At 41.9% G+C, this 26909-nt stretch overlaps 1 protein-coding gene across 4 annotated transcripts in view; it reads left to right on the top strand.

Moving 5' to 3' along the window:
* Positions 1–26909, top strand: part of TMEM150C (transmembrane protein 150C) — a 112793-nt gene that overhangs the window by 2118 nt on the left and 83766 nt on the right. The window contains exon 1 of one of the 4 annotated variants that reach the window (XM_060417310.1): positions 204–26444. The exons of the other annotated variants lie outside the window; for them this stretch is intronic. The gene's annotated coding sequence lies outside the window, so the exon portion shown is untranslated. Of the gene's footprint in view, positions 1–203; positions 26445–26909 lie in introns of those variants that run through there. 4 annotated transcript variants of the gene reach the window in all.

Below are 26909 nucleotides of genomic sequence, written 5' to 3'. Positions count from 1 at the left end.
TGGTGGTTTTTATTTATACAGTATTTAATAAATATTTTGCAAGCTCCTCAAGTTGGAAGTTCATAAACTAGACATGGTAAATAAAAGGATAAAGAAGTTTTGCTAACAATAATGACAGTTGGTAGATGTTATGACATTGAACAAACATATTAAAGTATTTGGGAAACGCATGTTTATTATAACCTGCCATTTAGCTGAAGGCAATTTGTTTGGATTATTTAAATTGACCTTAAATTGTCTTTATAGCAGTTGCTTAACTCTTGTATTTCTCATCAAATGCCTTTCACTAGTTGCTTTGTGGGGGAGATAGGTTACTCTGTGGAGTATTTTTTTTTTTTTTGGCATGAACATAGTAATGCCTTACATTTAGGCTTTGTTCTAGAACTACCGTGGTCATGCTTATGATGACCTTGCAGGGTTTTCTTGTACTCACTTTATCTGCGTGTGATCATCAAGAGTGATGGCACCTGACTTGATACTCCGGTGTGCCTTTCTGCTTTGTTTTCCCTGTGACCTATGCGTACCTGTGCAGTACAGTGGCCAGATTAGCAGGGCAGCCTGGAGACATGAAGGACGAAAAGCTAGCTGGCCCCTGCAATCCTAGCCATTTGGTTTCAGCGTAATCTGGCCGCTTGGGATCAGTTCAGTAACTGACTAAGCAAGACAGACACTGACAAGATAATGCATGACCTCTGTTTTCCCCTTCAGGAGAAGAATCTACAACATTCAGAATCCACACTAGAGTGCTGATTAGGTGCTGTGAAGCTCAGATGATATATGAGCTAAAGTTCTCAACATGTGATGCAAAAAACAAATGTTACAGAATCTGAGTCTAAACTCATGAAAAGGCTAGAAACAGACCCATGTGTGTAATAAATATTTTCTTTATCCTAAGGGCATCCCTACTTGTTTTAACTATAAACTTTTATTCTGAGAGCTGATGGTGCCATGTATCTTTATGGTTTTATTTTTTTCCTTCATAATTTGCTCTTAGCACTAGCTCATAAATTAGTAGAACTTTAACAAGTTATTATTATCACCAAATATCATTTCCTGGCATGTATGAATTTTGTAAGATAACTTGTGGAAATGGAAAATCTTAATGCAAAGAGATATTTGGCCAATTGGAATGATACTTTGAAATAATAATGAAATCTTTGGCAGTAGCCTTCAGTCAACTTCACAGTATTTTAAGTCATGCCAGCACCATTAGGTAGCACTTGGAACTCTTTATAAAGGGAGAAATGAATAATTTTCTTTTTAACATCTGCGAATGGCCTTTCTCTAGATCAGTACTGTCCAATAAAACTTCCCACAATGATGGAAATGTTCTATAGTCTGCCCAACATGGTAGCCAAGAGCCCCATGTCGCTGTTGAATTCTTGAAATGTGTCTATTATAATTGAAGAACTGAATGTTAAAGTTTATTTCATTTAAATTAATTTGTGGCTACCATACTGGACCCTGCAGCTTTAAATTCTGCCCCCACCTCATTTCCTGCAGAGATAGTACTTAATGGCAATTACCCTTAATTAGAAGAAAGTAGAGATCAGCCTTAATAGAACCAGGAATTAAGATTTGACTCTAATCCTGTTGTTATGAAAAAATACTCACAGTTACCCCGAAGAAGGTGTGTCAAGCTGAAGTTCAACTCTATTCTAAAAGTAGTTTTTCTTTTTAAATTTCCATATGTCTACTGGCCACAAAAATAAGCATCACTCAGATTTGTTTAGATACTTGGCCCCATGTGTCTGAGTTCTTAAACTTGTTTTATTATTTGCTTATTTACCCATTACGGAATCATTCATTCTTAGAGTCACTTTCTATTCTTTTCAGTATTGCAAGGTGAAGGTTAAATAATTTTATTTATTGCTTTATTTTTGGCTGTGCTGCGTCTTCAGTGTTTTGCGCTGGCTTTTCTCTAGTTGTGGCGAGTAGGGGTCTACTCTTGGGTGTGGGCTTCTCTTGTTGGGGAGCACGAACTCTAGGCATGGGGGCTTCAGTAGCTGCGGAACTGAGGTTCAGTAGTTGTGCCTACGGGCCTGATTGCTATGAAGCACGTGGAGTCTTTGAACCCCCATCCCCTGCATTGTCAGATGAACTACCATCCACTGCCCTGTCAGGGAAGTCCAAGGGGAGGGGGATTTAGAGAGGCAGAAAGTTGCTGCCTCACCCAGCCTAGGCACCTGGAATACTTCTCCCCAGGCCAGAGCTCGAGGTCCTGGGTGCTCCCCTTCTCTGGAATAGCAATCAGTTATTTTAAAATGTGACACAAATGTTCATGCATAGAGATGGCGAATCCACCTGCCATGCAGGAGACACGGGTTTGATCCCTGGATCGGGAAGATCTCCTGTAGGAGAGCGTGGCAACCCACTCCAGTATTCTTGCCTGGAAAATCCCATGGGCAGAGGAGCCTGGCAGGCTACAGTCCAGGGGGTCACAGAGTCAGAAGAGACTGTGTGACTAAGAATGCACAAAATATAAAGTAAATTAACCCCCAATTTGTCCCTGCCCTTAAGGTCTTAACACTATAGGATAAAATTTCCCAAATTAGTGTCCATTCCACGAGAGGACAGAGATGCTCGAGTGAATTTAGGAACTGTTCCATATAATCCACCTCCTTTTTGGAGATTTTCAATGCACTACCTCATGTTAAGTTTTTAAGATGAGATGCCTATACTTATTTAACCTTTTTATTGTTGAGGTTTTTCAAAAAATTTTTCATATAGCACTTACCATAGTATTTTTCAAGCCACATGTTCTGAGTCTGATTTAACAGGTTTGTATCAGCATTTAACATATTTATTTATTTATTTATTTGGTCAGGCCTTGGGCTTCCCTGGTGGCTCAGCTGGTAAAAAAAAATCCGTCTGCAATTTGGGAAACCTGGGTTCAATCCCTGGTTTCAGAAGATCCCCTGGAGAAGGGAATGGCTATCCAAGACAGTATTCTGGCCTGGAGAATTCCTTGGACTGTAGGTTGCAAAGAGTCGGACATGACTGAGTGACTTTCAATTCACTTCACTTCCTGTCAGGTCTTAGTTTTGGGATACAGGATCTTCCCTTGTGGCTCAAAGGCTCTAGAGGACACAGGCTCAGTAGTTGCTGCGCTCGGGCTTAGTTGCTCCATGGTATGTGGGATCTTAGTTCTCTGACCAGGAGTCGAACTCACATCCCCTGTGTTGGAAGGCGGATTCTTAACCACTCAACCACCAGTGAATGAGATGGGATATATATTAGAATAGGAATTATCACTGTGCATCCCTCTTAGTGGGAGTTACTGGGCTTTGGTGAAGTGTTTGGTTTCCTCGTGTATGTAAGTGCAAGGCCATGAGACAATGGAGAGTAGTGGTCAAAAGCACTACAGAATCAAGGCCCCTGGGTTCCAGTTCTGACTCTGTGTGCAGTAAGCACTGTGTAAGCCTACTCATTGTTCACTGATTTATTTATTTTTGGCTGTACTGGGTCTTTGTTACTGCCAGTGGGCTTTCTCCAGTTGTGGCTACTAGGACCTACTCTTGGTTATGGTGCATGGTCTTCTCATTGCAGTAGCTTCTCGTGTTGTGGATCACGGGCTCTTAAGCGTGGTCTCAGTAGATGTGATGCCCAGGTTTAGTTGCTCCTTGTCATATGGAATCTTCCACCATCAGGGATCAAACCCCTGTCCCTGCATTGCAGGATGGACTCTTAACCACTGCACCACCAGGGAAGCCTTGTGCGTTTTATTATTAGGTAAATGTATGTATGTATACTGGATTGTGATGTAAAATACTGCCTCTGAAACTAGGCTTGAGACTCACTTTGGGAAACACCTGTCTAAGACAGGACTCCACGCGGAACGCTGAACCTGGGTGTCTGGTGACAGAGTCCATAAAGTTCAACTGTTTTGGCTCGCATGTTGCAATGCAGTAGGGAGACACAGAGGCACGTCTGCAGACTTGTGAGACTCCAACATTGTACAGCATTGTACAAGCCTGGAAACGAGCTGACCGCAGTTGTTTTCTGTGTAAGACAAGGCCTGATGAGTGAGAGGGGAGTCGTACATTTTGGCTGGAAGAGAACTCACTGCTGCCAGCCTGTGGCCTCTAAAGTTGAATGCTCTTTAATGGACAGGCAGTCTGGGGCCCAAAGAAACCCAGACGTCCCAGAAGCTGAGGACTCAGTCTTCTTTCCCTCCTGATCACTTCCTCACTTCTACACACTACTTTGTAGCAAATAGTCACAACAGGTCTAAATATGTCCTTCCCATACACCCCCGACTTTTTTACTTGATTCTAAATTAATTCTTTTTCAAAATCACTTTCTGCCTGTAAGTGCTTCATGACCTATTTTTCAATATAATAAAAGGAGAACAATGTTGCTTTAAGAATTTCATATAAAAGGAGATGTCCTAAAACTGAGGCTAGGAATCTCCTTGTACCCTTCCTTGGCTCCAGAACAATCCGAAAAGTAAAACTAATTTCGCTTTAGAAGCAGAGTTCAGTTTTTCTTAAAGGTCGAACTAAATATGAGCAATCACTTGTTCATAGACTTTGTCAGGTCGAATAGAAAAGGCAACAGCTTGTCATCATGGTTACTTTTCTTCTTTAAAAACTACAGAGGCTGTGTCTAACATCCTAAAAACCCATAAGATACGCAGATTTTTTTCAGGGCTTCAGAACTGTCCATCTTCGAGGACAGTGATGCAGGCTCTATCTTTGGAATGCAAAGGAATGAGATGAAGTGTCTTTGAGAAGACATTGAAAGTCATGTAATATTTTTAGGCTAATGTAGACAAAGCTTAAGAAGTAATTGTGATTAACTATGGCAGTAGTGGAAATTAGCCTGTAGTTTAATTGGTGTTATTTAACTCTGAAGTAATTATAATGAATTATAATGGCTTTCAACTAAATGTAAACATAAATGTCTCCAAAAATAGCATAGCCTTAGCATTCATCAAGCATTTCATGTATTAACAAAGTAGATGTCTTCCTGATGACTTAGCTGCCAAAGAGATATTTTAAATGGTAATAACTGGAAGTTTTGAAACATAAATTAAAACTGACTGTACATAGCTAAAATGAGTGTTGTATTTTTTTTAACTGGGCTGGTTAATAAAATAGTGTTCAAATGATTTTTCATTCTATCGATTCATGAGTGAAAGGTGTTAATTAAGAGGTGCTGATACCATGGTAAAGCAAACCAAATAGAAATATGAATTTTTTCTTTTTTTTACTGAACTTGGAGTGTTTTGTTTGTGAATTATACTTAGAATTATGAAATGTAATTGTTCTGGAATTTCAATGGCAATCTATCTCCTGGAATTTGTAAGTTCTACTTTTCACTAAAATTTAAAGTATATTTACATAGAAACAATAGTATCTAAATTGTGTCAACTGTTATAACAGGAGTATTAACTTATGGATGACAGTTTTTCTTCTTTGTGGTATTATGTTCCCACATAGCCTAGACTTTAAAATTATGTCATTTTGAAAAATTTGCTGGTCTTGTCAATGACAGCACAGTGTTTACAAGAATCATATTTATCTCCCTATAATTTTTGCAGCTAATAGAATTGTTCTTGAGAAAGCTGATTATCTTTTCTGTGACATTTTGATTGGTGTTTTTCCATTTTAATTTTAGCTATATGTGACAGAAAAATGACTCTATGAAAATTCCATAAAAATTCTATTTTGTATACCAAAATTTTCATTGTATGAATAAGAAAAATATCAAATAAACAACCTAGTCTACCATCTAAAAGAATTAGAAAAAGAAGAACCAACAAAATTTTGATTGTATATGTATGCATGTAAGAATAAAGACAAAAATTTTCCAGTAAACTGATTTGGGGAAAAAATACCACTGTGATCAAATAGTGGCACACTGTGTGTGTGTGTGTGTGTGTGTGTGTGTGTGTGTGTGTGTGTGTGTGTGTGTGTGTGTTTAAAGATCAGGCCATGTGAGTGTTCACTCACTGAGCCATAAATTTTGGCAATTCAGAAATGGTATTCTTTATTAGTTACTGGGCCTTATTTGTGAAATCCTTAGAATGGTCCCTGGCCCAGAGTACCATTTTTTTTTTTTCACTGTTCAGTTCAGTTCAGTTCAGTTCAGTCGCTCAGTCATGTCTGACTCTTTGCGACCCCGTGAATTGCACCACGCCAGGCCTCCCGGTCCATCACCAACTCCCGGAGTTCACTCAAACTCACGTCCATCGAGTCAGTGATGCCATCCAGCCGTCTCATCCTCCGTCGTCCCCTTCTCCTCCTGCCCCCAATCCCTTCCATCAGAGTCTTTTCCAATGAGTCAACTCTTTGCATGAGGTGGCCACAGTACTGGAGTTTCAGCTTTAGCATCATTCCTTCCAAAGAAATCCCAGGGTTGATCTCCTTCAGAACGGACTGGTTGGATCTCCTTGCAGTCCAAGGGACTCTCAAGAGTCTTCTCCAACACTACACTTCAAAAGCATCAATTCTTCGGCGCTCAGCCTTCTTCACAGTCCAACTCTCACATCCATACATGACCGGTGGAAAAACCATAGCCTTGGCTAGATGGATGTTAGTCGGCAAAGTAATGTTACTTCCCCCTTATTTATAACATAGGTTTTCTAACTAATGTCATCACATGGAAAATTAAAGAGGATTGTTCTGGATGATAACTGCTCCCCTCTTGAGCATCTAAGAGCTAGAAAAAGCCTTTGGAAGTCACAGAATTCATTTCTTAGAGTCTTGGCATGACCACAGTCATCACAGAGAGGTGATGTGTAGATTTTGTATGTGTGCGTACTCAGTTGCTCAGCGATTCTGACTCTTTGTGACCCTATGGACTGTAGGCCGCCAGGCTTCTCTGTCCTTGGGATTCTCCAGGCAAGAATACTGGAGTGGATTGCCAAGCCCTTCTGCAGAGGATCTTCGTGACACAGGGATGGAACCCGCAACTTTTATGTCTCCTGCATCGGCAGTCGGATTCTTTACCACTGAGCACCAGGGGAGCCCTTGTGTAGACTCTATTCTACTTTTAATCTGTGAATATTTTACATTAGTTCTTGACACACTGTTTATCCAGGGTGACTTAAGAGCACTCCAGCATAGAAGCCAGGCTCACTTCCATTCCATATGACTCGTTTGCTTGCTTGTTGCTTATTTATCATCTTTTTCCAATTAAATCATTGTGTGTAGAAATTACTATGCAAATATTTTTGGTATCCCACTGAGCTGTCTGAGAACAGGAGTTAGCAAATTGCACTATTTTGAAAATAGCCACACCCATTGGTTATGAATTACCTGTGACTACTTCTGCACTTCCTCTACAGAGTTAAGTAGCAACTGAAACAGAATCCATCTGGCCCATAAAGCAGAAAATCTCTACTCCTTGGCCCTTTCATTTGATACTCCAAGACTTGTTCATTTGATACTCTTCCTATGGGATTCTGGAAGAAAAGATGAAAAAAAATAGCTTCTTACAAATTATATATAATGAATTCCTTTCTGTAGGGGCAAATTTCACAGCTGCATGACTGAATGAATGACATCGCTCTTCTCTCTTCCTGTTTCACTGTCAGTGGCTGCGAAAGAAGGTGTTATCAGCATACACTTAGATGTCAAGTTGACTTGTGTAACCTTAAATAAGCGACTTAATCCTTTTAAAATCATTGTTTCCTCATGTACAAAGTGGGGATAAGTACGGTACCTGCTGTTGGGAGACAGTTCTTGCGTCCCGTGCATTTCGACAGGACTTACAAAGTGAGGCACTGACTGCCCTTTTGGTCTAGATTGTCTTTACAAGGATGTTTATGTAGTAAACATTCTTGATGGTTGAATACTGTTGCCCTCAGAAGTGCAGAGCAGGCTTGCTGATATTCAGTATAATGGATTTGAGTTCTTGCAGCTCAGAGTTCCTCTCCAGTAAAGCTACTCACTGCATATGCAGGTGTTATGGCCCTCTTTGAATGCCCTGGGAATTGGAGCTGGGGAATTAGTGCAAGGAAATGCTGGTGCTTTAGCTACTGCTATTGCTATGGATGCTAAAGTCCTTTGTCTCCCCCCCCCCCCCCCGCCCCCGGGAGTCTTGTGTCTTCTGCTAAACTCTGCAAGTAAAATCTCAGCCCTTTCACAGTTCTTGGACAACTGTTCTATGGAGTTATTATGAGAATTGAACAATGAATATAGAACATTTAACACAGTGCCTGGCATATAGTAAGTGCCCAGTAAATGTTAGCTATTATTATCCAGCTGGCAGTGTGAAATTCAGTCCCAGTTTTGTGTGGAGCACTTATGTTTTAAGCTAGTAGTTTTCAAAATACCGGCCACCAGAGCTATGAGAACAGTTCAGTTCAGTTCAGTTGCTCAGTCGTGTCTGACTCTGCAACTCCATGAATCGCAGCACGCCAGGCCTCCCTGTCCATCACCATCTCCCAGAGTTCACTCAAACTCACGTCCATCGAGTCAGTGATGCCATCCAGCCATCTCATCCTCTGTCGTCGCCTTCTCCTCCTGCCCCCAATCCTTCCCAGCATCAGAGTCTTTTCCAATGAGTCAATTCTTCGTATGAGGTGGCCAAAGTACTGGAGTTTCAGTTAAGTAGGTTTATTTTTTTTAATAAAACAGAAAATAGAAAATAATAGAATAATAAAGTATCCAAGTGCAAAATATGTAGTAAGGATAAATATTGATTTGTAAAACTTTTAATTTCTGTTATATATGTGTGTATCTGTACACAAGATTATGGTGTGAAATATGTATTTTTTACTGTCAGTTAGTCAAAAAAGTTGGAAAGCCATTGCTGCCCTAATACATAGGTGGAACTGTCCAGAAAAACTTTTGTTCAAGAGAGCATAGAACTTCTTTCTTTGTTCTTATTCTTGGAAAGGGGTGGACTTCCCTGGTGGTCCAGTGATTAATCCTCCACACTTCCACCGCAGGGGCCATGGGCTTCACCCCTAGTCCAGGAACTAAGTTCCCACAGGCCACATAGTGTGGCCAAAAAAAGAAAAAAAGGAAAGGAAATAGGTAAAGGGCCACTGTCACTCATCTGAAAAGGAATGACCAGCGATTCAGTGTGTTCACACTCAGCCTATTGTGTGGCTCATTTTGCCCATGATTAGCAGAAGATGAATATAACCACATAGATCATTTTCTGAAGAAGGGAATATTTTTGTATCAGCATTTTCCAACAGAACTTTCTACAGTAATGGAAATGTTATGTTTCTGAACTATCCAGTACAGCAGCCACTAGCTATTGAGCACTTGACTGTGCAGCCGAGGAGCTGGACTTTTAATTAGAGCAATTTCAAATTTGTGTTAATTTAAATTTAAGTAGTCATGTGTGGTTATTGGATAGCCTAGTTTTAGTTTGAACACCCAATGGTGGCCTTCTCCAGCACAGCTAACTGTATAAATTTGGCTTGTGTTAAGTCCTAAGGTGCAGCACCCTTCTCTTGGGTTAGTCAAAAGACCACTGACTGTTGCCCATGGCTGGTTTGGGCAGACAGTGGGGTGAAGAAGCTCTTGGTGAACTGCTACCTTGGACAGCGCCACAAGCCAGGGGAAAATGGCAAAGAGCCAGAGGGTAATGGTTCTCAACTCTGGCTGTGCAATAGAATCATCTGAAAATCTGTAAAAATGCAGGCCGCACCCCAGGTCTGTTAAAGCAGACATTTTTACAAGGCTCACCAGGTGTTCTATCATACTCTTTCACTTGGGAAGCATCACAGATGAGCAAGGCAACCCATAGTATCACAGGGATGCCCAGAATCAGATAGAGAGGGGAACAGATGCATGAAAGACAGTGGAACTCCATCTCACCTTAAACAGAAAGGCTCCAGCTTACTTTTAGTGTTGGAAGTTGAGCTGTTTTCCCACCTGGATGCCCTGGCAACAAGGGCCCTCTTGTTCAGTGGTATCAAAGTATGAATTTGTGTGTGGCCGAGTTGAACTTCAAAGGAGGAAAAAGTACAGGCTTTTATTGACCAACTCACATGGCCAGTACTTTCCATTTGTATATTTGGCCCTCGTGTATGGAGTTCCTACTGAGTGTATGAGATTTTCTATCCTTGCTCAGTCTAGTGGGGGAGACCAACAGGTAAACAGTTATCATACAGGAGGGTAAGCACAGTAATAGAAGAATTATAGGGTGCCTTGAGAGCACCCAAGAGGAGACATCAGTGAGGGCTTCCCGGAGGAGGTGACACCAAACTGAGTCTTGGAGAATCAGAAGTAGTCACAAGAAGAGGAGATGGAGAAAAAAGAGCAGATAGAGTTTGGGAGCAGAGTTTGGCCAACATTTTCTGTCCCTTTAGGACTGAATACCATAAGATTGCTTCCTCCTGGCAGAAACCCTACCTGCTGTTTTAGCAAACCTCACGGGATATCCTTATGCCTAACTGGCCTTTATCATTTATTTGTTAATAAGTGTGACTTATGGAGGCATTACTGTGTGCAGATATGACCTAAGTGCTGGTGAGGATGCAGTGAACAAAGCAGACAGCATTCCTGCCCTCAGGGAGCTTTATATGCTAATGGAGCAAGCTAGCTGGAAGTAAACAAGGAAATGGTATAGTATGTGGCTGACGTGGTAGAGAGAAGAAATCAAACATGGTGAGGAACTTGGGGATTCTGGAGACTGTGCTCTGAGAACCAGAAGTCACATCACATTTCTCTATGAACTTAGTAGCAGCTTGCTCACTCGCTCTCTCTCTCTCTATGTATATATATATATACACACACATATATATATGTAGAACCTATTGCTCAGTCGTATCTGACTCTTTGCAACCCCATAGACTGTGTAGCTTACCAGGCTCCTCCATCCATGGGTTTTTCCAGACAAGCGTACTGGAGTGGGTTGTCATTTCCTTCTCATATATATATATATATATATATATATATATATATATATGTATGTATATATATATATGTATGTATATGTATATATTTGGCTGCACTGGGCCTTAGCTGTGGTATTAGAGATCTTTAGTTTTGGCATGGGGGATCTAGTTCTCAGACCAGGGCTTGAACCCAGGCCCCCTGCTCTACAGCATCTTAGCCATCGGGGAAGTCCGTTAGTAACAGTTCTTACCACTTTTCGGAGACTGGATTTGGGTTCCATAGTCATTTTCCCTCCTTTGCTCAAGCCTGGCCATCCACCTGTGTCCATAACCCTATGTGCTTCTGCAGGACCGTAACTTGTGCCAACACAAACCTCTCAAACCCACCTGCCGCCCCGCCCCCCCGCCACCATGCGTCATGTCTTATATTTTCACTGTCTCTTAGCATCAGCTCTTCTGTCCTCTGTTGATTTCCCTCCCTCGTGCTTTTCCTCTTTGCCCCTGGGTGAGTAAAGTTCTCGACCTTTTGGCTGATTGCTCTGTCACCCTCTTCCAGGGGTCACTGAATGAAAAGCCTTGTTATCCTCGACTTTGAGGCTAAATGTGGTCAATCACCTTTCACTGTTTCTCACCGCTACTCTCCATCCAGCTTCCAGTCACTTTCGTTTGTTGCCTGAAAAACTGAATACCTGGTCTTCCCGAACCTCCCTTTCCTGACTGGTCATAACCCTTGGGGACAGCACCATCCCAGGTGATCTAATTGTGAATCTGGCCTCAAAATCACTAGACCTGCTCAGTGAGTTCTCTGAGAACCTCAGCTACTCACTCCCAACCCTCCATCCAGATCCTTGTCCAGCTGGTAGTTTTTCACCTTCAGGAATTTTAACCTCAGTGTCTTATTTCTGAACATAGCCATGTATCCTTCCAACTCTTTCACGCCCTGCTTCTCTACGTCTTTATCTTCATTAAGATGTCGTCTCTTGACTTCTTCAGTTACCCAGACTTTTCTCTACACGTGCAAATATATTTGCGGTGGTGGTTTAGTCGCTAAGTCATGTCTGGCTCTTGCGACCCCATGGACAGTAGCCTGCCAGGCTCTTCTGTCCATGGGATTTTCTAGGCAGGAATACTGGAGTGGGTTGCCATTTCCTTCTCCAGGGGGTCTTCCCAACCCAGGAATTGAACCCAAATATATATTTTTGTACTCATCTTCATTTCCTTTCCTCAAGAGATGTGGTCCATTTTGACCCATGTTTAAGGTTGGCCCAATACTTGAACCCTGAATGCCGTCTTTTCATGCTGTCTTTGTGGGGGTTTTTTGTTGTTGCTGTTGTTTCACTTTTGTTTTGTTTTTTTAATAAGCATGGTCTTTTTAAAAAAATTTATTTGGCTGTGCCAGGTCTTAGTTGTGGCACACAGGCTCCTAGTTGAGGCTGCAGGATCTAGTTCCTTGACCAGAGACAAACCTATGCCCCCTCGCACTGGGGGTGGGGAGTCTTAACCGCTGGACCCCCGGGGGGGGGTCCCCTCATGATTTCTTTGGAACTTTTGATCTATTAATATTCCTCTCTCTTCTGTGGTCTTGCATCTTTCTAAACTCTTTACTGGCTCCTTCCCATTGGCTATCGCAGCTCCTTCCTATCAACCAAGACTTTGCAGGTTTCATCCATCTTAAAAAGTAATTCTCCTGGGTTAAGTAAATTAAGGTAGATCTCTACACTAGAATTCAAGGCAGGAGGAGAAGGAAATGACAGAGGGCGAGACGGTTGGATGGCATCACCGATTCAATGGACATGAGCTTGAGCAAGCTCTGGGAGATGGTGAAGGACAGGGAAGCCTGGTGTGCTGCAGTCCATGGGGCTGCAAAGAGTCAGATACAACTGAGCGACTGAACAACATTAGAATACTATAGAGTTATCTGAAATATGTATAGCGGTGTGTATATATATATATATATACATATATATACATATATATATATATACATATATATATATGTATCTCACATGGAAAGGCGATCACAGAAAAATGAGTGAAAAAAGTATTAAAATAGCTTTATTGAGTGAGTTTCTTTTTCACATTTTATTTATTTTTCTTTTGTGTGGTTAAAAAAACCAGATAACATAAAATTTACCATCTTAATTATTTTTAATTCTACCCTGGTGGCTCAGAGGGTAAAGCGCCTGCCCGCAATGCAGGAGACCTGGGTTCGATCCCTGGGTCGGGAAGTTCCCCTGAAGAAGGAGATGGCAACCCACTCCAGTATCCTTGCCTGGAGAATCCCATGGATGGAAGAGCCTGGTGGGCTACAGTCCATGGGGTCTCAAAGAGTCGGACACGATTGAGTGAGCTCACTTCACTTCACTTGACTTCACTTCAGGAGTGTTAAGTATATTCACATAGGTATAGCCAAATCTCCAAAAATCTTACCATCTCACAAAATTGAAACTCTACCCATTAAACAACTGCTGACTTTCTCCCCCTCCTCCCCCAGGCGACTGTCACACCATCTACTTATGCCTCTATGAATTTGACTACTCCAGGTACTCATATAAGTGGAGTTGTACAGCATTTGTCTTTTTCTGATTGGCTTATTTCACTTAACACAATGTTGTGATGGTTTATCTGTGTTGTAGCATGTCAGAATTTTCCCTTTTTTCTTTTTTAAGGGTTTTTTTTTTTTGACTTGGACCATTTTTTTTAAGTCTATATTGAATTTATTACAGTATTGCTTCAGTTTTATGTTTTGTTCTTTTGTCCACGGAAGCCTGTGGAATCTTAGCTCCCTAACCTGGGATCAAACCTGCACCCCCTGCATTGAAAGCTGAAGTCTCAACCACTGGACCGCTAGGAAAGTCCCAGAACTTTCTTTCTTTTTAAGGCTAAATAATATTTCATTGTATGTATGTGTGTGTGTATGTTAGTCACCCAGTCGTATCCAACTCTTTGCAACCTCATGGACTGTAACCCACCAGGCTTTTCTTCCATGGGATTTCCCAGGCAAGAATACTGGAGTGGGTAGCTATTCCCTTCTCCAGGGGATCTTGCTGACCCAGGGATCAAACCTAGGTCTCCTGAATTGCAGGCAGATCCTCTACTGTCTGAGCCACCAGGGAAGTCCACCACACTTTAAATGATTTCATTTTTAAAGAACAATGTATGTTAGTATAGGTAAATACGGGCTTCCCGGGTAGCTCAGCTGCTAAAGAATCCACCTGCTGTGCAGGAGACCCCGGTTTGATTCCTGGGTCAGGAAGTTCCCTTGGTGAAGGGATAGGCTACCCACTCCAGTATTCTTGGGCTTCCCTGGTGGCTCAGACTGTAAAGAATCCGTCTGTAATGCAGGCTCCACTGAAGGATCCTTCAACATTTACAACAGGGAAGTGTGCTCACTGCAAATACTTTAAAAGGTACACATCAGGAAAAGGTACACATCAGCTCACCGTAGCCGTCCCCGCCATGCCAGGTGCTGCCCTCCTCCCAGCATCTCATTCACCACTCACAGCCTGACCCATTCTGCTCTGAGCACCACGGAACTCTGCTTCCTGTGCCCACAGTGGTAGGATGACCTGCACGAGCCACCACAGCTGCGTGGGAACCCCCTGCATTCCTGGAGACATAGCTCAGGGCCATTTCCTCCTCACCTGCCCTCCCTTGCCCTCAGTGCAGAGTCAGCTTCCTCCCTTCAGAGCTCCCTAATCCCTGTACCCATCTGTCACTGCACTTGTTTCCTGGTTGTCTGTAGGCCGCCTGGGGGTGGGGACTGTGCCTACATCTTTGTATCTGCAGGCCATAGCACGGACCCTGAGCAATGATGCTGGGCAGCTTGGGGAGCCACTGGTTGTTCAGAGGGGCTGGCTCCCTGGCTGCTCAGAAATGAGGCTGGAAGACTCCCTCAAGGCCCTTCATGCTACTATACCCTTCGTGAACAGTGCAGAAGACATAGGAATTGTGGGTTCAATCCCTGAGTCGGGAAGATCCCCTGGAGAAGAAAGTGGCAACCCACTCCAGTATTCTTGCCTGGGAAATCCCATGAATAGAGGAGGCCGGTGGGTTACAGTCCATGGATTCGGAAAAGAGTCAGACACGACTTTTAGCAACTAAACAAAAAACAACAAAAATAGATATTAAAATTATTGAAATGCACTGCATTTATGTCTTACTGATATTGGTCTCCTGTTGTCTTGGACTCATAACACACATTTGATAAATACCTGTTGTTTTTCAGTCGCCCAGTCATGTCTGACTCTGCAACCCCATGAACTGCAGCACACCAGGCCTCCCTGTCCCTCACCATCTCCCGAAGTTTGCCCAAGTTCATGTCAATTGCATCAGTGATGCCATCCAGCCATCTCATCCTCTGATGCCCTCTTCTTCTGCCCTCAATCTTTCCCAGCATCAGGAACTTTTCCAATGATTTGGCTGTTTGCATCAGATGACCAAAATACTGGACTTCAGCATCAGTCCTTCCAACAAGTATTCAGGGATGATCTCCCTTAAGATTGACTGGTTTGATCTCCTTGCTGTCCAAGGGACTTTCAGGGGTCTTCTCCAGTATCACAAGGACAAATACCTATTAACCTCCTTAATAAGCCTAGTAGCTCCCTGTGATCAAACTTCTCTTCCTTAAATTTGGCTACTTTGAGAGGCTGGGAGGGGGATTATTTAGGGGCCTGGGAAGCCATTATTATCACCCTCCAAGTCATGTGATCGTGACTAGCTGCCTACACCGCATGTATAATTGATCCCAGTCAGGACCCTTTTGAGAAAAAACAAAGAAGTAAAAAGATCTACTACTGGCATGGCTTGAGTGCAGTGTTTAAACATCCCATGTGTAAAAGCAGCTAATGAATCCCTGCTGTACTTGCTGTTGCCAGTTACTCCTGGGCCAAGAGGGGCTTAAAGTCTTATTGTGTAATGTTCACTCTGAAAGCTGTAATGGGCCAAGTTTTGTGAAACAGATTTTGCAGGCTGGTACAGTTAGGTCATTTGGGACAATTCTCTTACATATGAAAGAAAGGTTCTAGGCCTCCTTTCAGTTCAGTTCAGTTCAGTCACTCAGTCGTGTCCAACTATTTGTGACCTCATGAATCACAGCATGCCAGGCCTCCCTGTTCATCACCAACTTCCGGAGTTCACTCAAACTCACGTCCATCTAGTTGGTGATGCCATCCAGCCATTTCATCCTCTGTCGTCCCCTTCTCCTCCTGCCTCCAATCCCTCCCAGTATCAGAGTTTTTTCCAATGAGTCAACTCTTCGCATGAGATGGCCAAAGTACTGGAGCTTCAGCTTTAGTATCATTCCTTCCAAAGAACACCCAGGACAGATCTCCTTTAGAATGGACTGGTTGGATCTCCTTGCAGTCCAAGGGACTCTCAAGAGTCTTCTCCAACATCACAGTTCAAAAGCATCAATTCTTCAGCGCTCAGCTTTCTTCACAGTCCAACTCTCACACCCATACATGACCACAGGAAAAACCATAGCCTTGGCTAGACAGACCTTAGTCGGCAAAGTAATGTCTCTGCTTTTCAACATACTATCTAGGTTGGTCATAACTTTCCTTCCAAGGAGTAAACGTCTTTTAATTTCATGGCTGCAGTCACCATCTGCAGTGATTTTGGAGCCCCCAAAAACAAAGTCTGACACTGTTTCCACTGTTTCCCCATCTATTTGCCATGAAGTGATGGAACCAGATGCCATGATCTTTGTTTTCTGAATGTTGAGCTTTAAGCCAACTTTTTCACTCTCCTCTTTCACTTTCATCAAGAGGCTTTTGAATTCCTCTTCACTTTCTGCCATAAGAGTGGTATCATCTGCATATCTGAGGTTATTGATATTTCTCCCAGCAATCTTGATTCCAGCTTGTGCTTCTCGCAGCCCAGCGTTTCTCATGATGTACTCTGCATAGAAGTTAAATAAGCAGGGTGACAATATACAGCCTTGACGTACTCCTTTTCCTATTTGAAACCAGTCTGTTGTTCCATGTCCAGTTCTAACTGTTGCTTCCTGACCTGCATACAGGTTTCTCAAGAGGCAGGTCAAGTGGTCTGGAATTCTCATCTCTTTCAGAATTTTAGGGGGCATTAAAAGAAGAGAAGGGAAAATGAAAAATAGTTATAATTACTGTGGAACTGAATCTTTTGGGGCCCTCTTTAGCTTCGCAGACCACAAGAATTCATCTTGATTTTTCTTGAGAAAAGTGGCCCAATGTAAGCGATTCACCCAAAGTATCTGAAATATGTTTAGGCAAAATGTTTGATGACAGGACAATTAATGTTGACATGCTAGGTTTTCCAGCTGTTGAAACGATTTGTAAATTGGCATAGGTGGTCTGTGCTGTTTGCATCAGAATCACAATAGCTGGGTTTAATGTTTCCTTCTTACCAAGATCAGGCTTTTTTTTAATAAAAGTTGAGTTAGACTAGATTGTCCTGGTTATGATATTGTTGTTTTGTTTTCTTTTGTTTTTGCCCAATAGGCCAGCAAATGAAGTAACACCATTACCTGGAGTAAGTATTAGACTCAGAGATGTGATGTCAGCATTTAAGCCCTGGCCTGACCACTCTCTAGCTGGCTGTGTGCTTGGATAAGATATTTAATTTATGGGAGCTTAGAGTTTCTGTTGTTCATCAGGAAAACGTGGATTGTCTGTCAGTTTTGCTTACTAGACTGTAAACTTCTTCAGAGTAGGGGTGGTATGGTTCATCCATCATTGGAAACTCAGTGTGTGGTATGAGGCCTGGTGAGTAAGAACTCTATAAATATTTTTCAAACAAATCAGATTTGTCTTACTTATTTCATAGGTTGTTTGAAAGAGCAAGTAGGATGAGCAGCAGTATAGTGTAGTGTTAAGAGCACAGTCCCTGGGCCCCAGTTCTGGCTCCAGGAAGGAGCAGTAACTCTCCTCTGGGCATCTGTGAAAGTGGATGATGCTACCTGCTTCCAAGGGTTGTAATCAATGTGCCTGAACAACATAAGTGCTATATATGTACCAGCTATTGATATAACATGTGAATGGCCTTTGCAAAGTGCTGCTCACATAAACGTACTTATTTGCTGAAGTCTTAACCAAGTGTTGGACACACTGTAAAATACTTGTATTTTACACTAAAGAAAGTACTGGGTCTTTCTTTACCTTAACTGAATTAGTGGGAATCGTAGAGCAAGGCAGGGCTACTATTGCTATTATGGGACTCATAAGTCTCTAGTTCCTGACTTTTATAATGCATGAGACTTTGACTATTTCCGTATATCAGCATTTCTTCATTATTAAACCATGGATAGGCAATAGAATTTAGAGCCAGAACCCTGAAATCACTGAAGTACAGAGTTGGAATTCAGTACTTATTATGGACAGATCAGTTTGTGGTTTATTTTTGGCTCCTCGATGATTTAGTCTGATTTTTAAAAAAAAATAAGTTTAACACAGGTGGCTCATTTCATAAAGAATTTCACAGGCACTGAAGACACGGAGCAGTTTTGTGTCTGCACAACTGCGAACCTTATGCCTGCTACCGCCTGAGCCCTAGAAAGGTCAGTTCACCTTTCTGTACTCACTTAAAGGTGCTACTTATTTGATAATGTCTTACCAAGTGTCAGGGGCTTCCCAGGTGGCTCAGTGGTAAAGAATCCACCTGCCAGTGTGGGACACACAGGAGACTCGGGTTTGATCCCTGGGTTGGAAAGATCCTCTGGAAAAGAAATGACAACCCACGCCAGTATTTTTACCTGGGTAATCCCATAGAGCTGGGTGGGCTACAGTCCATGGAGTCACATGACATGACTGAGAATGCATGCATGCCTACCGAGCGTTGGACACACTGTGAAATACTAGTGCTGGATCTTTCCTTATCTTAACTGAGTTAGTGGTCATTCCATTGCACAGTTTCTAAAGCCCACTTAGGGTGTCTTTCACCTGGACCCTTTTAGTGACACCCATGACCACTGGATGCAAAGTATAAGTTCAAAGAAGGCCTGACCTGGGGCTGCCCCGGCCTGGCACTGCTGCCTGCTCTGTGTTCCATTGTCAGCTTTGTGGGAAATGAGTGAAAGTGAAAGTCACTCAGTCGTGTCCGACTCTTTGTAACCCCATGGACTGTATGTAGCCCACCAGGCTCCACTGTCCATGGAATTCTCCAGGCAAGAATACTGGAGTGGGTTGCCATTTCCTACTCCAGGGGATCTTCCCAACCCAGGGACTGAACCCAGATCCCCCACACTGCAGGCTAATTCTTTACCGTCTGAGCCACCAGGGAAGGGCTATGTATAAATAACTGGTCAATTCCTAGGCAGTAGAGATTTTTAAGATGATGTTAAATAATACTGATTTCTTATGTGCAAACACTGAAGTAGTTTTCACCTTGGTTTCTCTGCCTCTTGGCCACTAGAGTCTCCTTTACACAGTGCTGTCTGCCTCATCTCCCCATTATTTCATTCTTGTCAGGTCTCCCCAGGCCAAGAACGCTCTTGAGACAGTATCTTACTGTAGGATTAAATCCAAGCTCCCGGTGTTGCCTTTCAAGGCCATACATAATCTGAGCCCATTTTATCTACCCATGTTTTACTTCCAGTTCCTCTCTAATGTAGAATTTTACTTCCCACACACTGGGGTCTAATCTTCTTTTTCCTGGTAGTTCAGACAGTAAAGAATCTGTCTGCAATGTAGGAGACCCGGGTTCCATCCCTGGGTTGGGAAGATCCCCTGCAGAAGTGATGGCAACCCACTCCAGTATTTTTGCCTGGAGAATCCCATGGACAGAGGAGCCTTGTGGGCTACAGTCGATGAGGCCGCAAGGAGTCAGACACAACTGAGCAATTAATACTTTCTTTCACGTTCACTTGTGGTCTTTTGTTTTCAAGGTCCCCACACTGAAATGCCCTCCCTGTCCCTTCTATTTACACTTAAATAGCTTTTAAAATTTTTATTTTGTTTTTATTTTTTATTCTGGCCATACCACTTGTCACTCGGGATCTTAGTTCCCTGACTAGGGATCGAACTAATGCCCCCTGCAGTGGAAGTGAGAAGTCTTAACCACTGGACCACCAGGGAAGGCCTGACATGTGCCTGTAGCTTTAAGGCCCTCTCCCCACCTTTTCCCTAAACCCTGTCTCCTCCTGAACATTGATTGGCATCTCCTGTATTTTTGCATTTGATTATATTTAATTTACAGCTTTCTTAGGTACCATTTTGAAATTAGTATCTTCTCATAATGACTCAGACGTTAACTTGATAATACTAAAATTATTGTAAGCTTACCTGTTAGGCATTCAGGAAAATTGTACCTGTTTTATATGTAGTATAAGTTTTTAAAAAATGTAACCTTTTCCTCTTGGCAGCTGTAATTCCACCCCACTGCTCATAAATAAAGCCCTGGAGTCCAGGCCATATGCAGTAAAACAAAATAATATTGTAGAGCAAGGCAGGACTGCTATTGCTATTATGGGACTCATAAGTCTCTAGTTCTTGACTTTTATAATACATGAGACTTTGGCTGTTTCAGTACATCAACATTTATTCACTATTCAGCCATGGACAGGTGATAGAATAAAGAGCCAGAACCCTGAAACCACTTAAATACATAGTGGGAGTTCAATAATTGTTATGGACAGATTGGTCTGTGGTTTATTTGGGGCCCTTCAATGATTTAGTCTGGTCTGTATGTGTCAGTTTACTTTTCCATACTAATTTAGTAGATCTGGTAAAATATTAGACTTTTATTAAACTTAAGACATAATGTGTTGGGAAGATCCACTGGAGAAGTAAATGGCAACCCGCTCCAGTGTTCTCACCTGGGAAATGCCATGGATAGAGGAACCTAGTAGGCTACAGTCCATGGGGTCAGAAAGAACTGGACACGACTGAGTGACTGAGCCCCATGCACCACCATACTGAAATAAAATTTTATTGCTGGAGTGCAAACATACTACATACATTGTGAGAATCAACTTCATCTTCTGTCCTTTCTCCCTCCTTCATTTTTCTTTTCTTTCAATCAATGGGCATCTGAAATGCAGACAGCGTTGGTCTCGACGGAGCTCTGTGCGTAAAACATGGCCTTCTCCTGCTAAGAGATCACAGCCCAGCACTGGAAACCTATGTGAACAACGGTGGTCTAACGATGAGATTGGATTAAACAAGGGTTAATAGTTTCATTCGAAAACTGGGTAAATACAGAGAGAGAAGGCCAAGCTTAGAAAGTATATAAACATAGTTAATCATACTTACTAATTTTCTAGTGTGTGCCAAGCTCTGTGCTAGGTCATAGTTATGTTACCATTAATATATCCTCCTGACAAATATTTGAGTTGGATATATTAATCTACTTTTCAAAAACAAGTAAATTGAAGCAAACTGTGAAAGAGGCATAGCTATAATTCAAATATAGCCCAGTCTTTTATTATACCAGCCTGTCTTTATGCCAGTATAAAAATAAAGTTTGATATGTAAATAAAAATGTTTTGTTGGATACTTCAAAATAACCACAAAGCTTTGCAGAGGTTGGCATTTCCCTAGAGGAAATTAGCCAGGATAAAAGGGGATAAAGTATAAAAGATATAATGCACAAGGGGAAAAAAAATCTTTAAAGAAAATATCCTTCAGTTTTGAAACCTCCCAAGTAATGAATGGTAATATCTTCTCTATTAATTTGACACTAAAAGAGCAGGTAGAGATGTTGAATGATTATTTTGTGAATCTTCAAATAAAACTAACTTTCTTTAGGCTTATTAAGTAGATTGCAAAAGGGGACTTAGACACAGTTTTTATATATAGCTGTGTATTTCAGCAATTATTCTGGATGAACATTAAAAACACTGTCAAATTCCAAATTAATCCCCTTGAATTTTTTTCTATTGAATTCTTTGATATCTCTAAATTAAATTGGTGAGAGTGACTTTCTTCACAGCATTCTAATTAACTCTCCAGAAGCGTTTATTCAAGCTTTTCTGTCTCTCAGAATTTTGTGAGTTTTTTTCATGTACATTTCTCATTACAGATAGTTCTAGATAGTTTATGGGTTTTGTTGCTATTGTAAACCTATTATGTTTCTGTTTCTTTACTGTATAATAAAAAACTTTGAATTTTCATCTTTTATCCAACCCTTTATATGAATGCTCATTAATTCAAATAGTATTTTAATCAATTCTCTGGCCTTATTGTTGCAGATAATTCCATTTCTGCATTTCTTATGATGAAGCCCCTTATTTCTGTTTCTTTTTTGAGGAATTGGTAAAACCTGCCCAAACAGTGTTGATAGTTGTTTTTTCAAAAAAACAATTCAACCAAGTAAAATTTAAAGATCTTACTGGCTTTATTTAATGATTCTTGAATTGGGCATCATCCCATTTAGGAGATAGAAAGGAGTTCCAAGAAGCTGTACAAAATGGAAGACTTTTATAGGCAGAAGGAGGCAGGACACAAAATTTCTTCTAGCACAGGGTCGATTGTTTCAGGCAATGTCCCCTTCTTTGGGGAGAAGACAGGGGTCTGTCAAGCAGCTTACTGTGCTAGTACTAACCAAGTAATTCCAGACTGACTGGTTAAAGGTTATATCCTGGGAGAGGTTGAAATAGCAGCTAGCTTTGGTATTAACTCTTGGTTTAGTGATGTGGGCTTAGTACAAGAGACTCCATTTGGGGACTGTTGTCTCTTTTTTTAACATCGTTATCATTCATCCTAGTTTTAATAGGAAAGCTTCCTTTTCATGCCAAAAAGATAATATTGGCTGTTGGCTTATGAGAGATACCCATTATAAAATCCTTCTAACCCTAGCTTTCCTTGCAAGGAGTGAACACTGAATGTGGTCAGCCTTTTCAAAGTCCTCGTAGGGTTTATCTTATTTGACTCAATAGTGTACTGCATTATCTTCATAATAATAACTATTTATTTCCTGAGATAAACTCTCCTAGGGCATGATTTGCTTTTCTTTTACTTTATTGTTGACTTTATGTGCTATTTTCTATTTAGGACTTTTTCCTCATGTTGTTCATCACTGTTATTCAAAAAATAAGTATGTGTATTATATACAGTTGTATTTGGGAATGACATTGTACATATGCTTTTGTATCCTGAATTTTACACTTGAATACAATAGCATTTTCCTATGGCATTAGAAGTTCTTCAAAACATATTTCAATGGCTGCACAGTATGTTATGGTTTATCATAACTTCCTTAATCTTCCTATTTTTTTCATTGCTGTAAGTTTTTGCTAATTTTGGACTGCTACAAACTGTGGGAGATAGTGAAGGACAAAGAAGCCCATTGGGCTACAGTCCATGGGATCACAAAGAGTTAAACAACCTAGCGGCTGAACAGCAAAAGCATAAGTCATGCAAAGATGAGCATCTTTATGTGTAAACATTTGTTCTTACTGCTGATTGTTTCTGTAGTGTACTCATTTCCAAAGGCTACCGCTACAAATTATACAAAGCGATTCATGGGGTCGCAAAGAGTCGACACGACTGAGCGACTGAACTGAAATGAACTGAAGACTTAGCAGTAGCAGCATCAGCAGCAGCAGCACTAGCTTAACTAGGGCTTTTCAGGTGACGCTAGTGGTAAAGCACTTGCTTGCCAATACAGGTTTGATGTAAGAGGCATGCGTTGGATCCCTGCATTGGGAAAATCCCCTGGAGGAGGGTACGCAACCCACTTCAGTATTCTTGCTTGGAGAATCCCACAGACAGAGGAGGCTGGAGAGCTATACTCCATAGGGTTGCAAAGAGTTGGACTGAGCATGCCCGCACAGTAGTTTAATCCAGCTACTGAGAAGTTTATTTTATCATAGTTCTAGAGACCGGAAATTCAAAACCAAGGTGTTGGCAGGGCCATGCTCCCTTTGAAGGCTCTAGAGGGAGAATTATTCCTGGCTTCTTCCAGTTTCTGGCACCTCCTGGCGTTCCTAGTGGTATCATCGCTCCAGTCTCTACCTGTCTTCACATGGCCTTCTCAATGTATGTCTCTGTGTCCCCTCCTTTTCTTATAAGAACATCAGTCACTGAATTTAAGCCATATCTTAAATCTATGATGATTTCTTTCTTTTTTTAATTTTTGGATCATATGGTAGCTTTATTTTCAATTTTTTGAGAAATATCCATAATTGTTTTCCATAGTGATTGCATCAGTTACCTTCCCATCAACAAGGTACATGGATTCTTTTTTCTCCGACACTCCAACATTTGTTATTTCTTATCTTTTTGATAATGGCCATTCTAACGAGCATAAGGTGAAATCTCATTGTGTATTTTGATTTGCATTTCCCTAATAATTAGCATGTTGAACAATTTTGCATTTACCTGTTGGCCATCAGTATGTATTCAAGATGATTTGTTTTTAAGATGCTTTGTTAATTATACCTGCACAGGGCCTGTTTTTAAATAAGGTATCATTCAGAGGTAACGAGGGGTAGGACTTGGGCTTATCTTACTTGAGAGGGACAATATTTAACCCACTACACTTTTTTTGAGTAGAAATATAAACATAAAAAACAAGTATTAAAGTATCCCTTGATACTTATTACCAAATTGTTTTCCAAAATGGGTAAGATGGCCTGGTTCATCAGCATTGTAGAGTACTCATTTACCTACAGCTTCACCCAAATATTACCATTGAAAAAAAACCTGTTTTTGGATTGGGTACAAATGGAAACTGATTTTTAACAGTTCGTTTCATGAATTGTTCATAAATTTGACAAAATTCTGTGTACTTAACATGGAAATTTCTTTATCTGTTAAAAAAAATTTTTTTTGGCCAAGTGGCACAACCAGAGATTGAATCTGTGTCCCCTGCATTGGAAGCACGAATCTTAACCACTGGACCACCAGAGAAATACCTCTGTAAAATCTTTTGTAATGTCTTTGCCCATTTTTATTTTAATGCATTTGCTGTTTTCTTATTTATACAGTCATTATAAATGAAGAACATTATCCGTTGGTTGTGCTGCTTATAAATATTTCCCCAGTTGTCAGTCAGTTCAGTCACTCAGTCATGTCTGACTCTTTGTGACCAACCTCACAGATTGTACCACGCCAGGCCTCCCTGTCCATCACCAACGCCCAGAGCTTGCTCAAATTAATGTCCATAGAGTCAGTGATACCATCCAACCATCTCATCCTCTGTCATCCTCTTCTCCTCCCGCCTTCAATCTTTCCCAGCATCAGGGTCTTTTCCAATGAGTCAGTTCTTCACATCAGGTGGCCAAAGCATTGGAGCTTCAGCTTCAGCATCAGTCCTTCCAATGAATATTCAGGACTGATTTCCTTTAGGATGGACTGGTTGGATCTCCTTGCAGTCCAAGGGACTCTCAGAGTCTTCTCCAACACCATAGTTCAAAAGCATCAATTCTTTGGCTCTCAGCTTTCTTTATAGTCCAACTCTCACATCCATACATGACCACTGGAAAAAGCATAGCCTTGAATAGGCAGACCTTTGTTGGCAAAATAATGCCTCTGCTTTTTAATATGCTGTCTAGGTTGGTCGTAGTTTTTCCTTCAAGGAGCAAGTGTCTTTTAATTTCATGGCTATAGTCATCATCTGCAGTGATTTTGGAGCCCAAGAAAATAAAGTCTCTCACTGTTTCCATTGCTTCCCCATCTGTTTGCCATGAAATGATGGGACCAGATGCCATGATCTTAGTTTTCTGAATGTTGAATTTTAAGCCAACATTTTCACTCTCCTCTTTCACTTTCATCAAGAGGCTCTTTAGTTTTTCTTTGCTTTCTGCCATAAGGGTGGTGTCATCTGCATATCTGAGGTTATTGAGATTTCTCCCTGCGATCTTGATTCCAGCTTGTGCTTCCTCCAGCCCAGCGTTTCTCATGATGTACCCTGCATATAAGTTGAATAAGCAGGGTGACAATATACAGCCTTGACATACTCCTTTCCCTATCTGAGGTGTACTGTATTGTAAATTTTTAAAATTTCATGTTTTCCTGGTGCCTCAACATTCCACAGACAGGCTGTGGGCACCCTGCCTGAATGACCAAGTCAGTGTGATAGGCTGGTGGTGCCACAAGCTCCCCTCTGACCCTCCCCTGACTGTGACCTTGTGACCTTCAAACACACCAATGAAATCCGCTGGCGCCTTTGCCGTGTGCACTTTCCCCGAGCCCCTGTGAAGGCACTGCCCGTGGGGCCTCATTGTCTCGGCTGCCACCTGCCTGGTTGAGCCGTTCCCTGGGTGCTCCTCCCGCGTGGTCCCCTCCATGTCCCGCCGCATCGCCCTCTTCTAGGACTCCTGCATTTGACCAAGCTCTTTCACTTTCATACCCCTCCCCGTGGTGGTATTCCATGTCCTTGTCAAACTGATCCTTCATAAACAAAAAAAAACCACCCCAACAACAGTTTAAGTAATGTTATGACTCCTTGCAACACAATTGGCGTGGAGGATGGGATGATCTAAGCCAGGGATGGAAAGCCCCACGGAGATGCCCCGGGACGGCACTGGCTGATGAATGGGCTGTGGCACCTGGGCTCAGGCATCTGGAAGACTCTGTGTCTTGGCATTCAGGCACCACCTAGACTCCAAGAATCTCCACGCTAAAGTGCAGACCGTGCCCCGAGCCCAGTAGAACGTCCCAGGATCTCGTTTCCCAGTCGCAAGCCTCACAGGAGAAGGCTGGTCATCTTGGGGCTGCAGGTAAGCAGAGCCGCTGGGCAGCTAGCCTGTCATTTTGCCTGCATCCTGGTGGTTGTTGTCCAGTTGCTGTCTTGTCTGACTCATTGTGACCCCATGAACTACAGCAGGCCAGGCTTCCCCATCCTTTACTATCTCCCTGAGTTTGCTCAAACACACGTCTATTGAGTCAGTGATGCCTTCCAACCATCTCATCCTTTTTTGCCTGCTTCTTCTCTTGCCCTCAGTCTTTCCAGAAATAGGGTCTTTTCCAAAGAGTAAGCTTTTTGCATCAGGTGGCCAAAGTGCTTGAGCTTGAGCTTCAGCTTCAGCATCAGTCCTTCCAATGAATAGTCAGGGTTGATTTCCTTTAGGACTGACTGGTTTGACCTCCTTGCTGTCCAAGGGACTCTCAAGAGTCCTCACCAATGCCACAGTTGGAAAGCATCAATTCTGTGCTTAGCCTCCTTTATTGTCCAACTCTCACAT

The sequence above is a fragment of the Ovis aries genome, chromosome 6 (genome assembly GCF_016772045.2).
Source record: "Ovis aries strain OAR_USU_Benz2616 breed Rambouillet chromosome 6, ARS-UI_Ramb_v3.0, whole genome shotgun sequence".
NCBI classification, from domain to species: domain Eukaryota; kingdom Metazoa; phylum Chordata; class Mammalia; order Artiodactyla; family Bovidae; genus Ovis; species Ovis aries.
The sequence above is the reverse complement of the archived record's forward strand: the minus strand, read 5'-3'. Positions and strand labels throughout refer to the sequence as shown.